The sequence below is a fragment of the Pan troglodytes genome, chromosome 2 (genome assembly GCF_028858775.2).
Source record: "Pan troglodytes isolate AG18354 chromosome 2, NHGRI_mPanTro3-v2.0_pri, whole genome shotgun sequence".
NCBI classification, from domain to species: Eukaryota; Metazoa; Chordata; class Mammalia; order Primates; family Hominidae; genus Pan; species Pan troglodytes.
The window spans coordinates 59,297,189-59,322,509 of record NC_086015.1 but is presented as its reverse complement, the minus strand read 5'-3'; the positions used below and the strand labels follow the sequence as shown (position 1 = coordinate 59,322,509).

General features: G+C 41.3%; 1 long non-coding RNA gene across 2 annotated transcripts in view; it reads right to left on the bottom strand.

The window, feature by feature from the left end:
• LOC107970473 (uncharacterized) overlaps positions 1-25,321 on the bottom strand; it is a 69,151-nt gene that overhangs the window by 284 nt on the left and 43,546 nt on the right. For both annotated transcript variants that reach the window (XR_010155614.1, XR_001713060.3), the window contains one exon: positions 9,593-9,719. This is a non-coding gene — a long non-coding RNA (uncharacterized LOC107970473). The remainder of the gene's footprint in view (positions 1-9,592; positions 9,720-25,321) is intronic.

The window sequence follows — 25,321 nt, the reverse complement described above, 5'->3', positions numbered from 1 at the left end:
ATGCCTTGTGAGAACATTACGCTAAATGAAGAAAGCCAGTCAACAAAGAAAAGTCAACATACTGTGTAATTTTATGTATATGAAATGTCTAGAATACACAAATCTATGGATACTGAAAGTAGATTCATGGTAGCCTAGAGTTTAGGGGTGGGGGGGATGGGAGTGATTGCGAATGTATACTCTTCATAGGGTTTCTCTGTGGGGTAATGAAAATGCTCTAAAATTAGATTATGGTGATGGTTGGACAACTGTGAATACACTCAAAACTACTGAATTGTTCACTTTTGTGCAACTTTTACTGCATGTGAATTATATCTTAATAAAAGCTATTTTAAAAAAGAGAATGCAAGCCTGACTTGCCAAGGTACCCTTCTTTTGAAAACTAAATGAACAAACATCTGAAATTTGCTAGTTTCTGTATGAAAGTATGCAGAACTGGGGGAGATGACTTCCAGTAAACAAATCAGTAAAGACGAGAGAAAGCAGCAGTTGAGCATGAAAGGTTGAGAGCCTTTAAATGTGCCTTAAAGAATGAAATAGATTTGGGCATAATAGAAAGGATATTCTAAATGCAAGGAATGGTGTGAGCCAAGCTCTAGAGGGGAAAAGACATGAACAGAAAACATGGGAAAACATTGTTTTCTTCCAACATTGTTTAAATTGAACAAAGAAGACATACTACATTTTAAAACCATGCTAACAAATACTCACAGGTATGAAAACCTTTTGGATGATTTTATATTAAGAGTCAAAAAGAAAAATACAAAAAACTTGACAGAAGCTCACTTTATAAGAAATGCTGGTAGGTGACTTGTATTCTGTTAAACAAAATATATTAATAATAGCTTCCAAAAAGAAATTACTAAATTTGGAGCTACTAGTAATATTTTTATCATTTTATTTTATTATTTTTGAGACAGGGTCTTTCTCTGTTGCCCAGGCTGGAGTGCAGTGGTGCAATCACGGCTCACTGCAGCCTCAACCTCCCAGACCCAAGCAATCCCCCCACCTTTGCCTCCTGAGCAGCTGGGACTACAGGTGTGAGCCATCATGCCCAGCCTACTTGAAAAATATCAACCATGAAAACCAATTTAATGCTAGCACATCCACTCTCAGTAATCATCTGATCAAAGAGAAAATATCTTTCTTTGGTTGGGTGTCTCATGCAGGGTTGTCACAAGCCAGCTGCGCTCAGCTTGATAAAATGGCACGTGGCATTTCTTATAGCAACATTTGCCCTCTGAGAAAAGAACCTTCATATGGCAGGTAGCCAGAGTGATGACTGTCTTGAAGCTCTGAGAAGATTCATTCCAAGTCCAGGGCAAACCAGAAGTCCTTTTATTTATAGAAAGATGTATTAAACATCTTTATCAATCTCCCCTCTACAGATATCTCAGCAAGCTTCATAGCCTATTTGTTATCTACTTTTGGTTCTCTGCTCAGAAATTTTATGATTCTCCATGTTAATCAAGTAAAGGCAGCAGTGAGAAACAGAATATCTCAGTCAAATTAAATTCCTACCTCTCTCTAGGACTGGAATAAAGCTCATTAAGTAAAGATGAGTCCTGCTTTTCCAGAAAATGAATCAAGACAGAATACAGATACAGCCAGTAGTTAAGAAATCAGTAAGTAACAAATAATAAATGATGAAAAACCTCTAACATGTAGTCCATGAGGCCTTGTGTAAGCAGAAAAGCACGTGGATGCCACATAGCCCAGGCAAAGGTAGCTCCAAAGGAGTGAGACCACTCAGTAGACCTAGGCTAAGAGCAATGCATATCACCGCTCCCCATCAGTGTTTGTGAGTCGGAGGTTTTGGTTCCTCTCACCAGCAAGAAGAAGAAGAATACCAGCTGGTCTGAGGGCAGGTGGCAAAAAGGTGTGCCAGGAAGATGGTTGTGAAATGCGAGAGTTCCCTGACACCCCTCGCAGGATGTGCGGCAGGGGTGTGGCTTGTCTGTTCAGACACTGCACCTGCTCAAACCCCTTATGGGAGGGGGAGCATGCAGATGGGCAGGTGAAGGAGCTGGGGCAAGTGCTTTGGGGCTCTGGCCCCATGGTAGCATCTAGGAGTGGGCGCCTGTAACTCCCAAAGCCTGTGTAGGCTTGTGCTACGGTGAGCTCTTTTAGCCTTGCCATCCACAGACAGCTTAAGTGTTAACCAGCTCAGTGTCCTCTTGGTACTGAGGTACCAAGCATATAGGAAGAATCAGGTTGCACACGAACTTGAAGGACGAATGCAGGGGTTTTATTGAGTGATGGAGGTAGGGCTCAGTGGGTTGGGTGGGGAGCTGAAAAGCGAATGGAGTGGGGAGATGATCTTCTCCCGGAGTTTGGCTGTCCAGCAGCCAATCTCTCTGACCATTCCCAGCCAAACTCCTCTCAGCATTCAGATGCTTATTCTCTTCTCTCTGCCATGCCGTTCTGCTGTGCTTCTGCTCTTCTGTTCATCTTCATCTGCTTCTGGAGCCTGGGGTCTGGGGTTTATACGGGTACAGGGTAAGGGAGCCTGGCAGGCCAAATGCAACTTTTGGGTGTGTAAACATGAATGCCTGTTCCCATTAGGGCCGTGAATTTCCAGGCTTGAGGATGGGGCCTTTGCTGGGGACCCACCCTCTTCTACCCAGTACTTCCTTGTCTCTTGTCTGTATCAGCTGGGTCAATAATTTGGGAAGAGGGAGTAAGATGTAATATCTTGGAGGGCTAGATGACTGATGAGACAGCCTAAGCCCTGCTTAGGGCACTCATAAATGAGAGATCAATCCTCTTGTTCCCTTTCCTCTCAACAAATGAAGTGATGAGAGAAGCATGGGCTCAGGTTCCTAAAAGTTATAATCGGGCCTGACACTCTGCTGCTAGTGTTGCATCTATGACTAATATCACAACTGGTACCAGCACTACCAATAGGGATAAATTCCATTATTGGGGCTCTTTACACATCATTTCTGAACATCCTCACAGGCACTAGATGACTTTGCCTGAAATAAGCCCAATTCACAGCTAAGGAACATGAGGTCCGTGGTCCCCCACCATGGTGGGGCTGGAATTCAAACCCAGCCACAAAAACCCTGGTCCATCTAGGGCACCAGGATTCAAAGACAAAAACACTTTACTGAGTTCATTTATGGGGGAGAAGTGAAGAGGACCGTCAGCTGAGTAAGTCTTGAAGTGGGGGCCGTTGGCTGAGAAATCAGCGAACAAGCAGTTTTGTTTTATTAATTCCATGCTGGAGTTCCATAGCTGGGCCAGTCGGTTTGTAAGTTACCTCTGGAACAGTAGCTGAACTACCCAGAGTGCATGATTGGAAAAGAGGAAATGGGGGAGGCTAGTCCTCCTCAACCTCTCACAGGAGAGAAATATGGTTTTCTCCAGCTCCTACAGACAGGTTCCTGGGGCTATCTGGGGCTGGAGCCTCTAGGCAAGCTGATTTGAAACGCATCCAAGCGGATATCTTGCTTCAAAGAGTCAGGCCCCCCGGGGCAGAGGCTGAACCTGAGTACTGGAAGAGGACCAGGGGGCTGGAATTCAGGCACTGCCCTCCCATCCCCCAGGCCCGGGAGGGTTTGTTTAACCCCTCAGGGGTGCTGTGTGCCTTCCTTGTCGAGGTGGTTTGCGGCTTCGTGAAGCGATATTTATAGAGTGCTCTGTGATTCTTGGGTGAACATTCGTTTTATAAATGAATGATCAAATTTATTAGCAACGAGTAACTAACCCGTCTACATTTATTTTGTTGATAATACAAATTTACAAGGTTTTAATTGCCAGTTTTAAAACCCCCAAAACCCATAAATAAATACACGGGTAATAAAATATCTTCTCACTGTGCCCTTGACTTCTGTAGTTACATGAGGGCTTATGGGAATGTCTGAAGGAGCTTTCAGATGGAATCACATAACTTGTTTGAAAGGACTCAGGGTGGGAAACAGTCTAATTCAAACCTGGCTGGTGGTAATTTCATGTATGTTAACCAAAATGCTACTACTGATCATGATTATTAATAATTTGCTTTATAATGCTTGTTCATGTTAATAATCTCCTTTTATTCTATTATCTCATTTACTGCTCTATGACTTTGCTACTTGGAGTGCAGTCTCCAGATCAGCCACATCGGTATGGCCTGGTAGCTTATTAGAATTCTGAGCTCTCAGGCCCCACCTCAGACCTACTGAGCCTGAACCTGCAGCATCATAAGATCCCCAGGTGATTTGTGTGCACATTGTAGTTTGTGATTTGCTGCATTATGAGGTGTTTTATTCTCTCCCATTCCACAGCCAAAACAACTGAGCTCCAGAGAGGTTCCATACATCACCCATAGTCCCACGCCAAGCTGAATTTGAATCTGGTCTCTTGTAGTCAGAGCTCTCAACAGTAAGCCAGATGCTGCAGGTGTCCACCACTAGTCCAGAAGCATGGACTTGTGAGGACAGTGATGACAGTCTTGGGCCTCTAAGGTAGTGACTTCACTGGGCTGGGGTCCATTGGTTGTATACTCAGCTGTTTGTACCTACATCCTTCAGATCCAGCGGGGGGAGGCTCAACCTCTGCACGATGCACCTCAGAGAAGCCAAGGGACAGCTTGAGGTTGGGATCCAGTGTGGTCTCACATAGCATTTTCTTTCAAGGGTAGAAATGACGGCCTATTTATTGCTTAAGGAAAACATAAGCTGTTTTGAAACAGTAATCTGCATCCCAGAAAGTCAGAGAATGTCTGAGGTCACAGTAAAGTGGTAAACTGAGTATATTCATTAAGAGCAATGAGAGTTTACTATGTGTCAGTCACTGCTCAGAATGCCAAGAATAGAGTAGGGGTACAAAACTAAGTCCTTGACCATAAAGAAGAAGAAAGTTAACAAGTAAGATGATTTGAGCCATCCCTGTGTCTGTCCACCAGAATCTAAAGGAAGTCAAGTCAGATCTTTATCTTCAATATTGATATGATTGATGCAAATGTGAACTGGAACAGGACCCATGCAAATCACCCAAACTCCCTGAGTTCCCTATTTCTCTCTGTTATGGCAGCCTTAACTTAATCTGTTCTCACCCTGAATGCACCTATTTTATCCAAGACAGGAGGTCTTCATCTGTCTGACTGAGCACTTTTTATATCAGTCACGGTGAGTTTCTAAGTATGAAGAGAAAGAAAGGCTATTGGGATACATGGAGCGCAGCTATTGGGCATCTCTCCTACGAGACACTCTTCTAGTGTTGTACTCAGCAACTCCGAACTCAGTTTGCCTATCTGTCAAGTGGGTGGGTAAATAATATCCTCTTTATTGCTGTAAAGCTGTGTGTGACTTTGGTGACTAGAAAATATGCAGATGTTTTAAGAACTAAAGTGGTCTGTATTTGTACACAGACCTCTCCTTTTTCTGAATCCAATGGTGCAACTGTTTTAAAACCACCTTCTCCTTCTGTACTTTGTTGAAATCATTCAGAGTGCCTTCTGAGACCAGGGCCTTCTAAATTTATGACTTGTCATCTAGAACTTTCCCCTAAGGACAAAGTTCCTCTGCAAAGGATGCTCTCCATTGAGCACCATTTTCCAAGAGTTGCATGGGGGCTGGGAGAAGAGAGACTGACTCTTCCAATGGAACCACAAACAATGGGATTTGCATGAGCCAAACCTCATCCAGGGCTCTGAAAACTACCCCTGGAGGCTCTCTGAGGTGGGGGACTAGACAGACAAAGATCCTATACAATTGCCCTTTGTTTCTAATTTTATTATAAATTATTTTAGGATTATTGAATGAATAGGAATTTAAGGATATGGTTTCATCTTTCTGGGTGTTCCCTTATTAGATTCCTGCAGCTTAAACCAACCCAGGCCACCCAATAAACAAGACTTGGATGCCTGGGTAAACTAATTGGCTCTGTCCTTTCATGGATTCAAAGTGTAATTATGTAGCAGTCACTGATCTCAGTTGCTGGATTAAAAAATGGGTAAATCCCATGGGATCCCTGCCCTCAAGGTGTCTTAGACACCTTAGACAGTGGCAAATATAAAACTCAGACATTAAAAATGGGTAGTGTCTCATGGTCTAAACATGGATATTTGGTCTACTACCCTTGTGTATAAGGGGTTCATTATGAATATTTGTGGATTTCCTGGAAAGGGAGTTTTTGGGGCAGATGCCACAAAAGGTGTCTATGAATATCATTTAGAATTCCTCACCAGACAGAATAAAGGGATATTTGTTTTCTATCATCTTTTTTCCCTTCTAGTACTGAATGACAAGACAAACATTGTCTCTAACCCAAATAGAGCTTATAATACCTTAGTTAAGAGAAGTTATATAGAAACAAAACATAATATAATATTGTGAAATGTGGTAACTACTTAGAAATGACCAAGGTACTGTTTTCATGGATGTTTCCTTTTCTACTAAAAGTAGCAACTTCTACATGTATAAAACTTTCGATTAAGTCCAAGTCTTCAGGGAAAGAATAAGGTCAGAGAATAAGGGCATTGGGTTGATAGAGAAGAAAGTGGTTGAGGGAGTGTATTAATCCATTCTCATGCTGCCGATAAAGACATACCTGAGACTGGGTAATTTATAAAGGAAGGAGGTTTAACGGACTCATAGTTGCACATGGTTGGGGAGGCCTCACGAGCATGGCAGAAGGCGAAGGAAGAACAAAGGCACATTTTACATGTCAGCAGATGAGTGAGCATGTGCAGGGGAACTCTCCTTTATAAAACCATCAGATCTTGTGACACTTACTGACTATCATGAGAACAGCATGGGAAAACCTGCTCCCATGATTCAGTTACCTCCCACCAGGTCCCTCCCATGACACATGGGGATTATGGGAGCCACAATTCAAGATGAGATTTGGGTAGGGACACAGCCAAACCATATCAGAGAGTGATCTAGGAAGCCCTCTCAGAGGATGTGGTACTTTGTTTGTAACTTGAAGAATGAGAACTTAGCCAATGGGGTGGGGGTTGTCATAGGCAGCAGACTTACCAGCAGACAACAACACATGTGTGACCCCCTAAGTGGGTCAAAAGCTGGGTGCTTTCCAAGAACAGCAAGAAGGTCAATGCAGCTGCAACTGCACTGCAGTAATGGACAGGAGAGTGAGCTGAGATGATGTTGGAAAGGACAGGAAGCACTAGATCAGGCAGGTTATGCAGTTCAGCAGTGAGCCATTGACATGCTCTGCCTTAGTAATGCCCTCTGGCAGCTCTATGGGAAACAGACTGAGGGGGGTTGCCATGGAAGCCAGAGAGCACTTGCACTTAAAAAGCTATGGAAATACTTGCAACCAAAGATGGCCTAGGTTACAATGGTAGAGATGAAGAGAAGCAATTCAAATTTTATTTGGGGTATTAGAGTTCATAGGATTTGTTGATTGATTAGATGTTGGAGGATTAGTTAAGGATGCTTTCAGATTTTTAGTTTGAAGTCTTGGGTGGATATGTGGATCAGTTAACAAAGATTAGCTAAGATGGTAGGAGGAACTGGTTTGCGGGAGACGCCAAGTGCTAGCAGAGAGACCCGCATCCTGAAGGCATGACTGTGCAGAGATGCAGGAAAGCTGCCCCAGCCAAGATGTAACTGTTATTCTGTTTTGGCTCATCAGAAAAGAAAAAAGTGTCTTGAGTGATTATTGCTGCTTGCCCTGAGCACAAATTTAATGATGAATTTGTTGGGTACTTGCCATCCATGCCCTATCAGATATAGGACAATGACCAGATATAGGACTTGGAACATTAGTAAATCTTGTTTAAAGCCCTTCTCTTGCCAGGCACTATTCTAGACACTGTCAGGGAATGTGTAATGACTAGCTGACAAGAGCCCATTGCAATGTTTTCCTTCAGGTTTTAATGCAAGCATCATCAAGGAAGCTAAAAAGCATTTTGTTTCTTTTAGAGTGGTAAGTATGCACTATAAGTAGATGGTACAGATGGTACAGATGTCTACGGTGGGGGGAAGACTCAGACCGACCCTGGAGTCTGGAGTTTTATATACATAACAACTCTCAGTAGAATGGGATGGCCATAAAAATTTGCAACTGCAGGATAAATATTCTATCCACAAATCTTTTTCATTATTTCAATACTTGACTAAAAGGAGATTTGAATTTTGCACTTTGAAGCTTTCAGCTGTGGACTGCTAAGGGTGATACTCTTGATGGGAATAGTACTTCGATTCCAGAGCTCATTTCAAATAGCACTGGGTCCAAGGCCAAGTGCCTTGTGTCATTGGCCGGTCAAACCATACTGAGTATGCCCATTACAAACATATCTTTATTGCATTTTATCTCTTTAAAACAGCAACATTTTTTGGCAGCTGGAGCTGCTTCTCTGGAACCAGTTAGTAGCTATAAAGGAGGCTCAGGTTTCTGGCAGTCAATCAGAACACAGGTGGAGCCGACCCATGCACCCCAACAGCCTCTTGGCCTAGGCTAAATGGGGATTTAGTAGACCTCCTTGGGAATGGGGTCGGGGGACTCATGTTTCCAGTGGAAAAAAAGTAAATCCAGAATCCAGGAAGGGACAGGCAGCTTACAATAATAGTCTCTTACCTCTGTACTGTGCTATACATTTCACATTATATATATTGTTATATCACACAATAATATATATTTCACAGGATATATATGTTGTTATTCTTTTTCCTCACCACCTTACCCCTCAAAAAAGTCCTGTGAGGTATATATTGTTATCTTCATTTTATAGATTTGGAAACCAAGGTTTACAAAGAGAAGATGCTTTGACCGAAGCCACAGACTAATAAATGGGACTTAAGTGAAGATCTGACTTCAAGTCTAACCTTCAAAGGCAAGCTTCAAAGGAAGTAAAAAGGAACTAAAATGTATTGTATTTTACTTTGTGCCAGGCACAGTACAGTGCTGAGGCAGAAAGAAGAATCAAATACTGTTTGCAACTTCATTTGTCATATCTGTTACTACTCAAGAGAAGCCATGAGGTCTAAAACAAATAGCATAAACTAATGTAACAGGGATTGAATTGATACTAGAATTTACATGTGCCCTTGGTCATATTTAGTGAAAATGTGAGAATGATTTAGAGCAGGGGTCAGCACACTATGGCCCATGGGCCAAATCTGGCCTGCTGCCCTTTTTTTGTAAATCACAACCTATTGGAGCACAGCCATGCCCATTCATTTACACACTGCCTGTGGCTGCTTTTGTGCCAGGATGACAGGGTTGGCTCGTTGAGACAGAGACTGTAAGGCTTGTGAAGCCTAAAATATTTACTTATCTGGACCTTTACAGAAAAATGTGCTTACCCTTGATTTAGAAATGTTTTCTCATCTTGAATTGAATCATGGACTCATCCTTCCTTTTTAAATAGGAATTATAGTGAAGGGTAGATTGCAAACTAACTAAGAATATAAATTTAGTACTTAAAGTGCTTGGATGAGATCTCTGTAATGCCCTCTGAATGTGAAGTTAGGATTGTCTGGGACATGGCAGAAATGTTTGAGGACAACTGAAGGGAAAAGTTATCCATGAAGTATCTGTTAGTGCTGCCTGCCTTGGATGGAAAAATAGAGCAAAGGGTGTACAGTTCAGGGCTGGTTAACTGTATAGAAACAATCCCTGTATCTTGGTGTCTTACCTTTCTTGCTTGTGTCACAGTCCAATGTAGAGTGAGCTCCATGCAGTCATTCAGGGACCCAGGCACCTTCATGGTGTGGCTCTACCATCTCCCAGGGCCTCAGAGACCTTCACTGGATCCTTTGCATCTAGCAGATGAGAGGGGAGCATGCATGAGGAACAGATCAGGAGATTTTAGGGGCCATTCCTGGAAGTAACACACATCCCTTCTGCCAACATTCTGTGAGGAATAACTAGTCACGTGTCCTCACTTACATGTGAGGGGGCTGGGGAAATGCAGTTTAGAAGTATGCCAATGATGAAAGAAACATGAATACTGGTGAAGAATAAGCTAGATTCAGCCTCAATGGTCTGTGGATCTAACCAGATAAAGTGTCTTAGGTTCACATGCTGCTTGGCTAGGGAGTCTCCCCACTCCCTCTTGCCCTCCTCTCTATCTCCTTTGCTATCTTGCTTCCTCTCTTATTTCTCCCTCACTCCCTCTTTTCCTCCCTCCCTTTCTTATCAATTTATAATCAATCTGTATAGCCTGGTCCTTGGTCATAACAACTACAAAAACTGTTAAAAACTAGTCCCTATTCTGTGTTATCTATGTTTCCAATCCCGCCTAAATTGATAGAGGAAAAAATTAGAAAAAAAATAAATGCAAGAATCCTACCTCTAACACAGCAAAATGATGGAAGGGATAGCATGGGCACCATGCTCTGGAGCAGGATGGATGGGGAACATTTGGCTTATGTATGTATGAGTTTAAAGTGGTATTTAATTAAAAAGTTGCAAGCTCATGAAACAAATGATTTTGTTTGGCTCTTCCTTGTACAATCCCAGTTTCTAAGAAACAATAACTTGTAATTTATGGGTTCCCTTTTCACAGAAGTATGGAAGTTATATGTAGCTCATGTTTGAATGAGAAAAAAAAATCCCTGATGGTAACTCATTATCTGTCTGGCTAACAAAGGACAAAGTACAAATCCTGGAACATCTTTCTTTGCCATTTCATATTTATGACACATCCTGTTGGTAAAACGTTATTCTCAAGGCAAGCTCTGGAGTTTATTATTTTTTGTCTTCTCATTCTTCATCATTGCATCATTAAAACAAAAATCCTGGGCCAGATGGAAGCTTTCCTCCTTTGGGGTCACGGGTGGAAAAAAGACTGTGTGAAACCATGGATGGCCTGCAACCACTTTGAAGAGGAAGATGATCATGTCTCTTCACAATTCTCAGGCTTGGCATGGCCTTATCGAAGTTTATTCTGAGGTATGTTCTGGTTGGGGGTGTAGATTGTTATACAGGCATTCTGAGCTCCTCTGAGAGTGACTTCTTACTCTTTTCATGGGCACTTGACCCTCTGGAATTATTTTTAGCTACATTGGTTGGCATGTATCGTTCGTCATCTCCCTCAACGGGCCTGCAAACTCAGTGAGTGGAGGAGACTCTTTTTTTGGCTTATTCCTTGCTATCTCCCAAGTGCCTAAAGCAGGGCTTGGCACATAATAGGCACTCTAAATATTTTGGGAAAGGGAGAATGAATGAGTGAGTGAATGAGTGCATAGTGGTAGCAAATAGATGGCAGGCACCTCTTATCTCCCCAACCCAATGTCCAGAGGAGATGAGAAATCGAGCCTGAGACTTTCTGCCTCCCCTTACCTGAAAGCAGCCACTTCCCATTGATTGGGGTCCATGGATTTGTCATCATCAGTCACTCTGGAAAATTTTCACGAGAATATAAGTGATAAAATGGTGTTCCATTGAGTGAAACAGTGATGAGAAGCATCATTATATGTCTTGTCTATCCATGAAGGAGAAGGTACAGTGATTATCTGTTTGGAGGCCTTAATTCATATAATCCAACTGTAGTCTAAGGACACTGGACTAGAGAAGTGCTATGGAGAAGGACATACTTTCAGAAAAATATTTCTTCTTCTAGATTTCAATTATGAAATTTTCTTCTTAATAGGAACCAAATCAATGAGATGGCAAAGAATGAACATTTCACTTCCAACCTGCCTGCCTCTAAGGATGTTAATTCACTCTAGCCCTGATGGGGTCCCTGGGAAGAACTCAGACATGGAATCAAAATCTGTTTTTGTTCCCATGAATGGGTGAGGCTCTGCTTGGCCTCCAGGTGTCCAGTCCTAGAGACAATGGGACATAAGTTACCAGCCGCTGTCGCTGTCAGGAGGCCTCCTGATTAGTATCTCAGCCTTGACACCTACCCACTGTAGGATCTTAGGGAGGATACTTAATCTCTGAGGCTGATTTACTCATCTAGAAAATGAGGTTACTGATAGCATGCACCTTTTAGTATTGCTAGGAGGATTAGAAAAAACAGTGCTCTGTAAAGGGTTTAAACACAATGTGAGGCACATAGGAGGAGCTTTGCTCGTGTTGTATACTATTGCCAAATGTATTATTTTTCCAGCTCCCTGCGGGAATCCTGAGGATGGTTGAATATTTTATGGAATGATAAAGAAGATTAGGGTATCACATCACAGGTTGAGCTAGATAAACTAGAGTATCTTCAATTCATGAAGTCCATGTCTTCTACTTCTCTTTAATTTTTTGTCCCACTTTCGAAAGGGCTTACTAAAAACTAAGCAATTAAAAAAATTCCTTTTCCAAGTCTCCACAGTCATGCCTGTGGTATAATAAAAAATAAATAAATATTTGGTTTTTGTCCCAGGTTTTTCGCACACAGTTCCTAAAACCCTTGGAATCTCCAGAGTGATGAGTGTCTTTTGTATACTAATAAGACGACTGGTGTCTGGAGGCTCCAAAATAGCTTCAGGATGGAAACTAGTTGCCAGAAAGACCACACCACATGATTGTGATTAGAGGACTGGAAGTTTCAGCCCCACCCTTCTACCTCCTGAGAGGGGAGATGGGCAGGAGATTCAGTCCATCACCAATGGCCAGTGATTTAGTCCACCAGCTCCACGTAATGAAATCTCCATAAAAACCCTTAAATGGTGGGGTTCAGATTGCTTCTGAGTTGGCACACACATCTGTTGTAGGACTTTCTCCTTAGGGTCCTTGTCACACGACCAGGAAAGATTAGGTGCGCAGATGCTTTGAAGGGTGAGAAAAATGGAACGTATTGGGCGAAAAGGGAAAAAAGGGTGGGGAGGAACAGAAACTCTCAGCAAAGAGAGTCCTGCTGGCCAGTTTCCTGCCTCACAGATTAAATTCCAGGTTCACCCAGGAACAAAAGAGGCCAGGCTCCTCCCCCTGCAAACAGCATGACTTCCAGAGGCTCCACCCCAGTGCACACTCCTCCCAGTGTGCAGGCCAGTTGGAGATTTTCCGGATGATCCCTTTATACTTGGCTGTCTCACACTGGGGGTCTGGGAGGCTGTCTCACACTGGGGGTCTGGGAGGAGGTGTGCCCTGAGAGAGCATGAACACTCTGCATACCCCCACACCCTGCCCTGTGTATCTCTTGCATTTGGCGTTCCTGAGTTGCATCCTTTACAATAAACAAGTGAATGTCAGTAAATGAGTTCTGTACACCATTCCAGTAAATTATCAAGCCTGTGGAGGGGGGTCATGGGAACCCTTGACTTATAGCTGGTTGGTCAGAAGCATGGGCGTCCTGAGACTTGCAACGTATATTTGAAGTGGAAGGTAGCCTTCCGGGACTGAGCCCTTAACCTGTGGGGTCCATGCTAATTGCACATAGTGTCAAAATTGAATTGAATTGTTAAATACCCAGTTCGTGTCTGCAAAGAATTGAGGAATTGGTGTCAGGGAAAGAAAGCACCTCTCATTTGGTGTCAGTGGTGTGAGTAAAAACATCTCAACACTGAATACACCCAATGGCATTGCCATAAATCTCAGTGATTAGAGAGTCATCATGCTCTAAAGGGGACTACAGATCTAATGCATGTCACCTGAAGCTCCCACTGCCAAAGCACAGAGCAGACATCACTAATCAATCAGGGTGCTCTTTCTGCCAAGCCCAGGCTCAGTCATGCATTCGCGTGCATTGCTCAGAACTGTCTCTCAGTTGATGAGATCATGACACCTATTTCCTTCCTAATTTAAAGAGGCCATGAGAAACACAGCCTCTGGTTCTGGTTGAACCACTAACCAGCTGTATGGCATTTAACTTCGCTGTTTTATATTATAAAGCTTATATTTTATTAAAGCTCCAATAAACATTTCTCCATCCTCCTCACGAGCCTATTGAGAGATTGGCAGGAGAGGAAAGTTGAAGTTTGATAACAACTTAACTCTCATGGAAGTGCCCTTTAATTTCCAGAGAGAATTGGCTCAAAATTCCACTTTGGGACTGGTGGTACATCTGTTCTTCAGAGCCCCCAAAATTTCCATGCCTTCCTGAGGGGTCTGTTGTTCTCTTACTCACATTCGTCTCAAAACTTCTGCTTTGGTTAATGTTGTCTCACAGACACTGTCCTCTGTTGGATATACTAACCTGGCTAAGGGGCCTTCCTAGCCCTCTTTCTAGATTTCTACCCTCCCTCTTCAGCACACACCTCCTCCACAGGGCCTTCGTGAATTAGTTAAGTTTGGGCAGATGGAAGGAGGTTTGCATAGTGGCCATCTCTGTTCTACAAATCTATTTCGTTATTTTCCCATTTAGCACTCCTCCTCTCCTTCTCTCCTCTCTTCTTTTTATCCTTCCTTCTTTACTTCCTCCTCTTTCTTTTAAAAACTCACTGTGCCATCTCTTAAAGTTCTCTGGCTCCTTTCCATATTTTTAGTGCCCTTCTCCCCACCTCTTTCTTGGGCACAACAAAACTCAGATTCTTCCTATCTGAAATTCAATCCTACTTTGGATTTGCTTTCTTTTTCCAGATGCTGACCTGGGCCCTGTCTTTTCATACACAAGTGGGACATTGTGGTGACTAAATAGTGATAGCTCCTTCTCTAAAAAGAACTTTGGTAACAGTCCTTAATATTATGCATACATGTGCTTGCATGTGTCCACATGTTGTCTCCTGATATCCGTTTTCATTCTGCCTCATTAATAAGAATGCTGATTTTTATCTGGCACATCACCACCTGGTTAATAAAATTGCTTCTGCTAACCTACCTTGTAACTTGATGCAGCCAAGTGACTAAATTGAGATTTAGACAGAATTGTGTGGGATTTATGGGAAGTTGCCTGAAAAGGGAGAGAAGATCCCCTTCTATTCCTTCATTCTGCTGTCTGGAATGCCAGTGAGATAGCTGGAACCCCAGCAGCCATCTTCTACCATGAAGACAAGTGCCTACCCTAGTGAACAGAGTGTGTGATGATTATGTCAAGCAGTCTAGACTCTCACTTCCCACTTCTTATCTTTTTGAAATAAAATTTTTTTCTTGTTTAAGCTTCATTTTTTTCCTCAGGCTTAACTATTATAGCAGAGCACAATTCATTATTTTTGAAGCTTGCGTTCTCATGCCTTTCTCTAATTTTACTTTAAGAAACCTATGACATGTACCCCCTTTTTGTTTCTTATGTTGAATGGGGGAAGATGGGTTGAATATGAGCTCTTTGCTCTCAAATGATAGAAAAGAGGTTCTCGAATGTAATGCAGAAACATGAGTGTTGAAGAGAATCTTCATAAAGCCATAAATGTTCTGATGGCTTTCAGAAGACAGTAGCAGGCAGGACATTCTAATGTTAATGTCAACCTTATAAAAAACACAAATGGATATGGTGTTGAGGAAGGCAATGAACCCCATTATTTCTGTGATGGGCTTCCGGGGAAGCCAAGACAGTTTTGTGGTTCAAATGACAGATGTCATCCAAAAATGGAGGACTTCACATCAATTGAAGTGCACATTTAAGAATAACCAAAACATGGCCAGGCACGGTGGCTCACGTCTGTAATCCCACACTTTGGGAGGTGGAGGCGAGTGGATCACCTGAAGTCAGGGGTTTGAGACCAGCCGGACCAGCATGGTGAAACCCTGTCTCTACTAAAAATACAAAATTAGCCGAGTGCGGTGGTGCAAGCCTGTAATCCCAGCTACTCAGGAGTCTGAGGCAGGACAATCGCTTGAACTCGGGAGGCCGAGGTTGCAGTGAGCTGAGATGCACCATCGCATTCCAGCCTGGGCAACAAGAGCAAAACTCCGTCTCAAAAAAAAAAAAAAAAGAAAAAGAAAAACCGAAACATAAAACAGATGTCAACATCAAAATACTGAGTGTCTATTCTCAAAGTTAAAGTCAAACATTAAAATAAGTTGAACTAAAGCATGCACTCTTTTCTTTTTCAAATATTTTATGGCTTTGTCAAATGGGAAGACATTAGGAACTCTACGAAGTTACCAGTGTTGTGGTAAAGTTGCCACCACCTAGAACTACACAGGAGTTTCCTGTTGGCTCTTTCATCCCAGCTGGGGAAACACTGAAGTGAATGATTCACAAAAGCTGTAGTTAATTAGTTAATTGATTTTTGTATTTATCTTTGGAAGATGAGGACTCAGATGACTTCTGGAATTGCTACATCTAGAAATGAAATTTTGTCTGAGACTCATTGTGTGTTTATATGGAAAATCATGTTGCTCTTATTTTAAACACAATTACTAATGATAATATATTTATCATAATGGGAAATGCCCACTTCAATCTGATAAATGCAAATTCTACCCTCATTTTCTAGCACCACTCAAATGCCAAGTCCACCTGTGCCCTTCACCACACACGATTTCTACACCTCTCAGAAAATAACTTTTTTTCTAATTAAAATAACCATGCGTGTGCGTTTAAAAACTTTAAAACAGTAAAAAGAAGGGTGAAGAAGAAAGTAGAAATTACCCCAAATCCTATTAAATGCAGATAACATTGTTTACCCCTGGCCACCATTTTCCCCAGACACATGTCACAAGGTAGTGTGGGCTCATGCTTTTGTTCTATCCTCGGTGAGAGCAGGAACTTCCTCTGTCTTGTTCATTGCTGCCTCCCACAATGCCTCAGTGGGTGTCTGGCACTCAGTACGTACTCAAATATTTGTTTTTGAATTTACCATTTCACATTTCACATACTTCATTTTATGGTTAACATATTGTAGGTATCTTTTCAAGTCAGTAAATGTAAATCTGCTCATCATTTTAAAGTGGTACGAATTTTATTGAACATTGAATATTGAGTTTTGCTGTTTGTACTGCACATGTACGTGTGTGTTTTTCTTTTTAGAACATATCCTTGTGAGTAGAGTTATTCGGTCAAAGCCCACGCACATTCAAAAATTTGACAAATATTGCCAAACTGCCCTCCAGAAAGTATCTAGGGATTTTCACTCTGATCAAGAGTTCAAAAGAGGGCTCATTGCCCCACACCCTTCTCTGACTTAGATACTGCCATATCTTTGCCAATCACCTGGCTAAAAATATTATCTCAGTGTTGGTTTTGCTTGTATTAGTATAATTATTGGTAGTCTTGAACGTTTTTTCATATACTTATTGGTTTTTGTTAGTCTAAATTTGTGTTCAGTTCCTGTTTCACATTCTTAATTCTGAGCATGGAGCTGCGTCTCCTTTGGTCATTGATTAGAACAGCTACTGGTTTATCTGTTTTATTGAGCTTACAAATTATCAGTTCTTGGAGCTGGCATGTCTCTATCTTTTTTTCTGTTTTCTACTATATCAATTTCTATTTTACCTTTATTAATTCCTCCTTTCCACTCTTAGTTTTGTAATGTTTTTTCTATTTTTTTTTTTTTTTTTAAGACAGAGTCTCACTCTGTCGCCCAGGCTGGAGTGTGCAGTGGCACAATCTCGACTCACTGCAATCACCACCTCCTGGGTTCGAGCGATTCCCCTGCCTCGGCCTTCCAAGTAGCTGGGACTACAGGTGCACACCACCATGCATGGGTAATTTTTTGTATTGTTTAGTAGAGACGGAGTTTCCCTATGTTGGCCAGGATGATCTCGATCTCCTGACCTCGTGATCTGCCTGCCTCGGCCTCCCAAAGTGCTGGGATTACAGGCTTTTTTCTTTGTTTCTGAGGGGCTGCTCATCTTACTATTTCTACACTTTCATTTTATTAACAAATATGTGTGAGGACGAATTTTTACCTTATTAGTTTTGCTATAGTCTATTAAATCTGGGGTAAAGTGTTCTTATTTTGTTTTCTATATGTTTTGAATTTGTAGTTTTGATGTTCTCTTTAACACCAGAGATGTTGTAAAGGCTTGTAAAAATATTTTCATTTCTTGGTCAGGAGGTTTGTTGTTTGTAGTGTTTGTTCTTTTTTATATTTTGTCTTTTGTTGCATATGATTAAAAATGTGGCCTGTACTATTTTTGCTTTTTGGTATTTTTTAAAAGTAATTTTGAACTTGTTAAAAATGTTTTTTGAGTTCACAAATATGTGTTCTTGGTTGTAGAACATAAAGAAGATATATACCTAGTAGGGCAATTTTACTGATTATACTATTTCCACTCTGCTTTATTGACTTGTTTGCTGCTTGACCTGACAAAGGCTTGAGAGGTGTATTAAAATCATGCCTCCTGTTACGTTTCTCAATGATTCTCCTTATATTTCCAGCAAGTTTTCCTTTGTATATTTTGATGTCTTGGTAATTTTTTGGCTCTCTTTTGATAGATGGTCTTTCGTGTTACTGTTTCTGGATTCTCTGGAGTTAGAAAAGTGTGCAGTGGTTATTTTTAGGAAAGGGTCATCCTTGCTTATACATGAGGATACTGCAAAGCAGAAAGTTCAGGTAACTGATACTAGAGCAAGGTCACATAGCAAGTGAGTGGCCAAGCCAGGAGTGCACATCCCTATAGCCCATGCCTTTAGCCTGCAGCTGTCATTATCTTCTGGTATCTAATTCCATGAGAAATGTACCTGGTCTCTTTTCTGAAGTGACTTGTCTACTATATATATGCACTTACAGAATTCTTTATTATTAAAGTACAGTAATTTTATTAAGTTTTTTTTCTCAGCATTGGTTGATGTGTATTCACTTTTCCAGGACCTATGAGACTTTTCAGTTTGTAGACTCAGGTCAGTATATTAAATTATTACAATATATAGTAAACATACAGAATATGCATGTGTGTGTGTGTGTATATATATATACATATATATATAGTATTTCCTTTCATATCTAACATTCTTATTTATAATTTGTAAATTTATTTCTATTCATATGCTATTGATATGGTTTGGCCGTGTCCCCACCAAAATCTCAAACTGTAGCTCCCATAATTCCTACATGTTGTGGGAGGGACCTGGTGAGAGGTAATTGAATCATGGGGGTGGGTCTTTCCCATGCTGTTCTTGCGATAGGGAATAAGTTTCAGGAGATCTGATGGTTTTATAAAAGGTAGTCCCCCCTGTACATGCTCTCTTGCCTGCTGCCATGTAAGATGTGATGCCATGTAAGAATCTTTGCCTTCTGCCATGATTTTGAGGCCTCCCCAGCCACGTGGAAGTGTGAGCCCATTAAACCTTTTTCTTTATAAATTATCCAGTCTTGGGTATGTCTTTATCAGCAGCATGAAATCGGACTAATACAGTTATGTTTCCTGTATTTTTCAAATGTGCTTTTTTTGTGGCAATAGTTATGCTTCTTGCTTTGATGCAGTTTTATGTCCTACAAAAGCATTTCTTTTCTCCTCAGTTTTTTCTAAGTCCTGCTAAATCCTTATTCATCATATCATATTTTCTTACCACATTTTGGTCATTTATTTCATCCATGTGATTTATAATTTATTTGTGAATTTAGTTGTCATTTTAAAAATTAAATTAAAAGAAATGATCTCCCCCTCTTTCTTTCCCTCTTCTGCCCAGCCCACCCTCTCTCACTGTTTATGCTATATTCTTTTCCTTTAGTGGGGCTTGGAGGGTTGACTAGGAGATAAAATGTTCGTATCGGAAACATGCCAATTTGTCTTCTTTTGCTTTCCTCCTTTACCTTTTATTTTTTTCTTGTTCATCTTTAAAAAGGCAGGTAACTGGTCTTCCTATTTGCCAGAAAAAGGATGTTCACCTCAAATGTGTGAATTCTTCTCTTATAACATGAGATCCAGGAATGTTGATAGTCTCTCAGCTTCCCAGGGAAAGGTGGTCCCTGTCATTGGTAACTTGGACTCTTTGATTCATCTCTGGTTTTACTGACACTCGTGCATCAGAATCCACCTCACTCAAGACAGAGTGGATTCCGTCTCAAAGGGTAGGTGTCCCCAGATTTAAATTTTTCCCATCTGTAGTGTAAGCAGGCTCTTTAATGGAATTCGAGCTTTAGAGAAACCCTGTATGTAGTAAGCATTTGATTTGGTGTGGTTACAGGCATTTTTCTCTTTTTAACCTCCTCGTTTGCTGCCAGGCTTCAACTGAAACACTTGCCGCAAGGATATTATTACTTACTTGGCTTCGACCACCTGCTAAACTATTACAAAGTTTATCTCCTCCTATAGTTCCACCTCTGTAGCCTCAGAATATTGTTTACAGGATGCAGAAAGGTGGCTCCAGAAGGCACATTGAGGAACTTACTCTGGGACCTTCCCATAACTCCAGTCCCAATCCCTGTCTAGTGTGAGACATCAGTGGGTATTTTTGAGAATTTCCTTATTTTCAATGATAAGCTTATTGCTTATCATTTCTTGCAGAAGGAAACCCTGTTCTGATTTTTAGAATCTTCACTACATTTGGTCCCAATAGTTTCAGACCCAAATGATACATCTGGATATGTATTCCATACCATTGAGACCATTTCTGCTATTAGTGTGAATAATTTCTTTGTTGTTTTTACTTATTTTGGTTCAATTTTACGCAGCTACGGAAGGGGGAGCTTTGCAACTTCCTAAGCATCCTGTACCTTTGCACCCACCTTTCTTAGAATCTTCCTTCCCCTCTGTAACATTGAACTAGTTTAGCTTTTTAAGACGTTTGTCCTTACCTTCCTTTTATTTTAGTCATATGTGTGTTAGATGAGTGCTGTTCCAATTGTCTATGGTTAAGGACAAGTTGGTTGTTAAAATTTCCAATCTGTTGTAGACCCTTGCCTTTATGAAGTATACTAAGCATTGAATTTGCAGAAAGTAAAGTGAAAATAAGACATACAATGCAAATCTGAATTTTTGTTATTAGATTCAACAGATATAACATTACCTACTATTCACGTTCCTAAATGCTTACTCTCAATGTCTCTTCTTATTCATTGAGGATGGATCTCAAACAACACGCAACCAGGCATGATCCATGAAGCCCCCTTTAAGTAGCATCGCCATATGCCCCTCAAGGGCAAGGGCAAGGTCTTGTTAACCCTGTGTGTCCCCCCATGCCTGCCTAACACTATGTCCTACAAATAGCACCTATTGAAAAATAACTGTTGACTATAGGGGTAAGACAATAATACCCTAAGTAGCAAGTGCCTCTTAAGGTGAAAACTCTTAAGTTTATTCTTGACCTTCACAACTTCCTTTTGCCTTGGGAAGATGCAGGTGCCAGAATCTGGATTTGCAGCCAAGGCCCAGAGAAGAGTGGGTCTACACACATGAAGCCTTTTATCCATGCTGTTTTATTTGACCCAAGGCATTTTCCCTCATCTGCTGTTTCATGTCTCTATTGGGAGTAAAAAGCATAGTGTGAAAGACAAGGCAGGATATTAACCGGACCAGGGCCTGGGCCAGGTGTGAGCATTCTGTCTTCTGTCTGTCACTTTATTTATCATCCTTCTCTGAGGACCTCTTGAGGACCCTCTGACTCGCAGTCACACAAACATGGACTCTGCTTGAGAAGCATGTTACGATGAAACACTTGTGGGGTGTAATACGGTCCTGGAACTAGGAATCAAACCTATATATTCTAGTTTGTTCTCCTCCAGGGCCAATTTGAAGAGAGTGGCTGAGGAAGTAGCCCCACTTAGGATAGTAACTGGGCTGAGACTCCGCCATCAGCAGTGGGGAAGTCACAATAATGAATAGGACAAAAAGAAGGGACTTCACTTACTGGTCAAATGGAGTGCAGCTCTCGTACCAAGAGTCAGTGGTGTGCAGAGGACTGAACACCCACTGGGGATCTGCAGGGATGGATAAACCAGGAGCCCTGCTCTTGAATGATGGGGAGGAAAAGCCAGAGAAAGCTCATGATGGGGTAAGGCACATGTGTAAAGGCCACAAAAGACTTATACCTAAAGTGCTAGGGTGACAAGGATGGAGGAAAGGGTAACTTTTAAGGGCAAAAGGTCACTTCCCAGATTATTAAAATATATTTAAAAATTTTTTTATTTCCATAGGTTTTTGGAGAACAGGTGATATTTGGTTACACGAGTAAGTTCTTTAGTGGTGATTTGTGAGATTTTGGTGCACCCATCACCCAAGCAGTATACACTGCACCCAATTTGTAGTCTTTTATCCCTCTCCACCTCCCACCCTTCCCCTGAGTTCCCAAAGTCCTACTATAACCCTAAATTGTAGGCATATATGGAAAACAATTTATTTGTTGACCTCCTTATTTAATATTCTTTCTCTGCCAACTCAGGTGGTGATCTCAGTTTGCGTGTATTTTTTTTCTCCTGTTTCTCAGGATTGCATTTATAGTTTCTTTGTCTATGAGCTTATCTAATACTAACTTTTGATCAGAGGTGTTGTTTGTGTGTGTGAAATGCTTGGAAGAGTGTCTGGCAGATGGTAGGCATTCACTCCATGGTTTTCCCTTTGTTTTTGGCTTTCTGGACCTAGCTATCTGGGGAAAGGCTATCAATTATGATAACTGCAAAGCATCAAGTTGATGAGAGAGTGAACCCCTGAACAGGAAGGGGGAGGATTTGAGTCCAAGGATAAAAGGTGACAAAATTGTCCAGAAACAGTGCAGAAGAGCTAATTTCTTGGCAGTTAAAAAAAATGTTGTGGTTTTTCTTTCCTTTTAGATGGGAAAGGGGGTTTATCTCCTTAGAAGTTTCAGGGAGATCTTTTCAAAATCCCACAACTTGACGTATTGTTTGATAAATATTTGTTGATTTAGTAGATGAGCCTGCAAAAGCTATTCTCATATATGCCAACATTGCCCCTAGGGAGACATTGAGTCTGTTGGATCCAATGACCTTGGATAGCTTAGAATGATTTGGTGATCTGGCGTTAGACTTAGGAATAAATGTAACCGGTTTGAAGTCTTATAAAAGCACAACTAGACTGGGAATTAGGGTAGCTCAAACTATTTGGTGTGAAGTTTGAGTTCTGTGTTTCATTTCATAGCTGGACATAAGCATTGCTATTTTCTCGACTAGTGGTTCTCAACTGGTGGCAATTTTGCTCCCCATGGAATATTTGGGGATGTCTGGAAACATTTTTGGTTATCACTACTGAAGAGTGGGGATGCTACTGGCACCTAAACTGTGAAGGCCAGGGAAGCTGCTAAATATCCTGTAATGCACAGGACAATGCCCCGCTCCTCCCACAGCAAAGCATTATCTGGCCCTAAACATCAGTAATGCAAAGGTTGAGAAATCCTGTTCTAGACAGACTTTCTACATTAAAGAGCAACCCAAGGGAAATTATTCCTAAAGGTTTTCCTCTGAAAGGGAACTTGAAAATTAACAGCTCAAAGTCCCTTTAGACTCTATTCTATGTGGTTGGATAACCCCTGGGCCTTCTAAATATATCCGTATCACTGTGCTTGCAGATTAGCAACCCCCCTTCCCCATCATGAGCTCCTCCCCCATATACAAAGGAGACTTGAGCCAAGTTCCTTATGGCCCCGCCCTAATACTGCTGTCTGTTCAAATATTGCCAAGACTTGGACATTGTCACAAGTAAAGTGCTTGAGAATGATGCAGTAATGAAGGCAGTGACCTGATTGGGTCCTACCTACCCTGTCAGTAAGGCAGAGAGAGATCTATAGGACTTGTATGAAAAGTGTTTCAGCTTCAAACAACCAATAAACAGTGCTCAGCCCCTCTGTCTGCCTTCCTTGCTGCAGTTTGACATGCAATTAACACACAGGGATTCAGCTGGACTACAGCTCAAGGCCATCGAGGTTTTGTTCTTGCCAACTTGCAGAGAATTCCTGGACTAGCAGACCAGTTGGACAAGGGCCTTTGGAGCTAGAAGGTGACTTTCATTAAAATGACTCAGTACTCTCCACAACCATCCCTGAGATGTGTGCTTCAATTCTGTTCAGACTAAACCACTTCACAGTGCAGCTAGCAAAAAGAAGGCTTTTAACATTCACTTGTAGCTATTCTGAACAATGATAAAAGATGTTACCAAGACTTATTTCAAACAGTTTACTGTGTGTCAGTTGCATAGAACTTAGATGATGCAAGATCACTCCCAGGAGGTATATTCTCCTGTTTACTCCCTGAATCTGCGTGAGGTGCAGAAGCTTTGAGCAGGCACTGATGGGGCTTCCTCCATGTGGCAGGAATTCACAGATACAGATCAGAAGGAGAAGGAAGCATATAAAGTGCAGAATGCACAGAAGCTGAATTCAGCTCAGCCTAGGGCAGCAGGAGGAGATGGAAAAGAGGTGCCTGCAGAGCCTGAGAGGAGCCTGGAGGATGCTGAAGGCAGAGAAACCTCCATGGTGATAACAGCACAAGAACAATTGAGATGAGAGAGGATCTTGCCATTGACAGTCATCATTTGCTCTTTTGCTCTGTTTGTCCATGTAGGTTCTTGTGTATTTATGCCTCCTTCCTGCTTCCCTTCCTCCTTCCCTGTTGTGCTATTGTGTCTTTCTTCCTGTTGGCCACATCTCCTTACCGTGATCAGAGCTGTGTGCCCCGTCAGTGCTCAGCTATGAAACTGCTGTGACCTTAAACCCTGGGGAGCCAACCTTACAGGCAGTACCTGTAAAACAACAACTTCAATCTAGTGAAATAATTTATTAACTCAGTGAGACAACTGTTCCATTCGGGAACTTTATAATCAGGTAGAGGAGAAAGACATGTACGTTAATATTGCTGTACCACTCTTTGAAGCTGGCCTGATTATGTCCATTTAAAAAATGAGTTAGCTGAGACTAAGAGATTAGGGGTAAAAAAGAACTAAATAGATATTGGTTCTGAACTATATGGAATAGAATATTTGATTACAAATAAAAATCTTTTTTAAGATAAAAGTTTTAATATATTTATTTGAAGCTTTGAGGGTGATTGGCATAAAGATAAATTTTTGATAATAATTAAGATGTAATTACAACCCCATTAACCACACTTTTTTGCATATAAAAGCTTGGCGTATCTCATTCCTCTCAAGGCTTTAAAAACTATATGGTAGTCCACCGGGGGGATAGGAGACAGGAGATAAGAGTCATAAAACAAAAGATCCAAAGATTTCAGTAGCTGTGGTGGATGATGTTCTTCCTGTGGAATTTTCCAATGTAACCAAATGATCTTGGGTCCCATAGCCAGTGTTTGCTCTTGAAATTGGACTTGGAGCAGTTGGAAACATGTTACATGATCTCCATCAGCCATCTCTAAGTTTATTAATTACCCCTATTATTACCAACTGTGAGATTTGTAGAATGTTACTTAACTTTCTGAGACTTGTTTCCTTATTTGAAAGAAATATGGATTAAAATAATAATCTTAATAAATTATAGATACTATTATTATTGAAGTTTGCCTATTTACAGCTTGCCCAAGCTAAGAGAAGTGAGTCTTCTCTCTCCCATATTTCCATGTAGTAGATTCTTCCATTTCTTTCAGAAGGTGAAAGTCTTAAAATTCCAAGTTACATTTAGCTATAGATTTGGAACTTCCCTCCTCTGCCTAAGCAGATTTAAAACAATTCCTATTGTTTTACAAAAGCAATCATTCTGGCA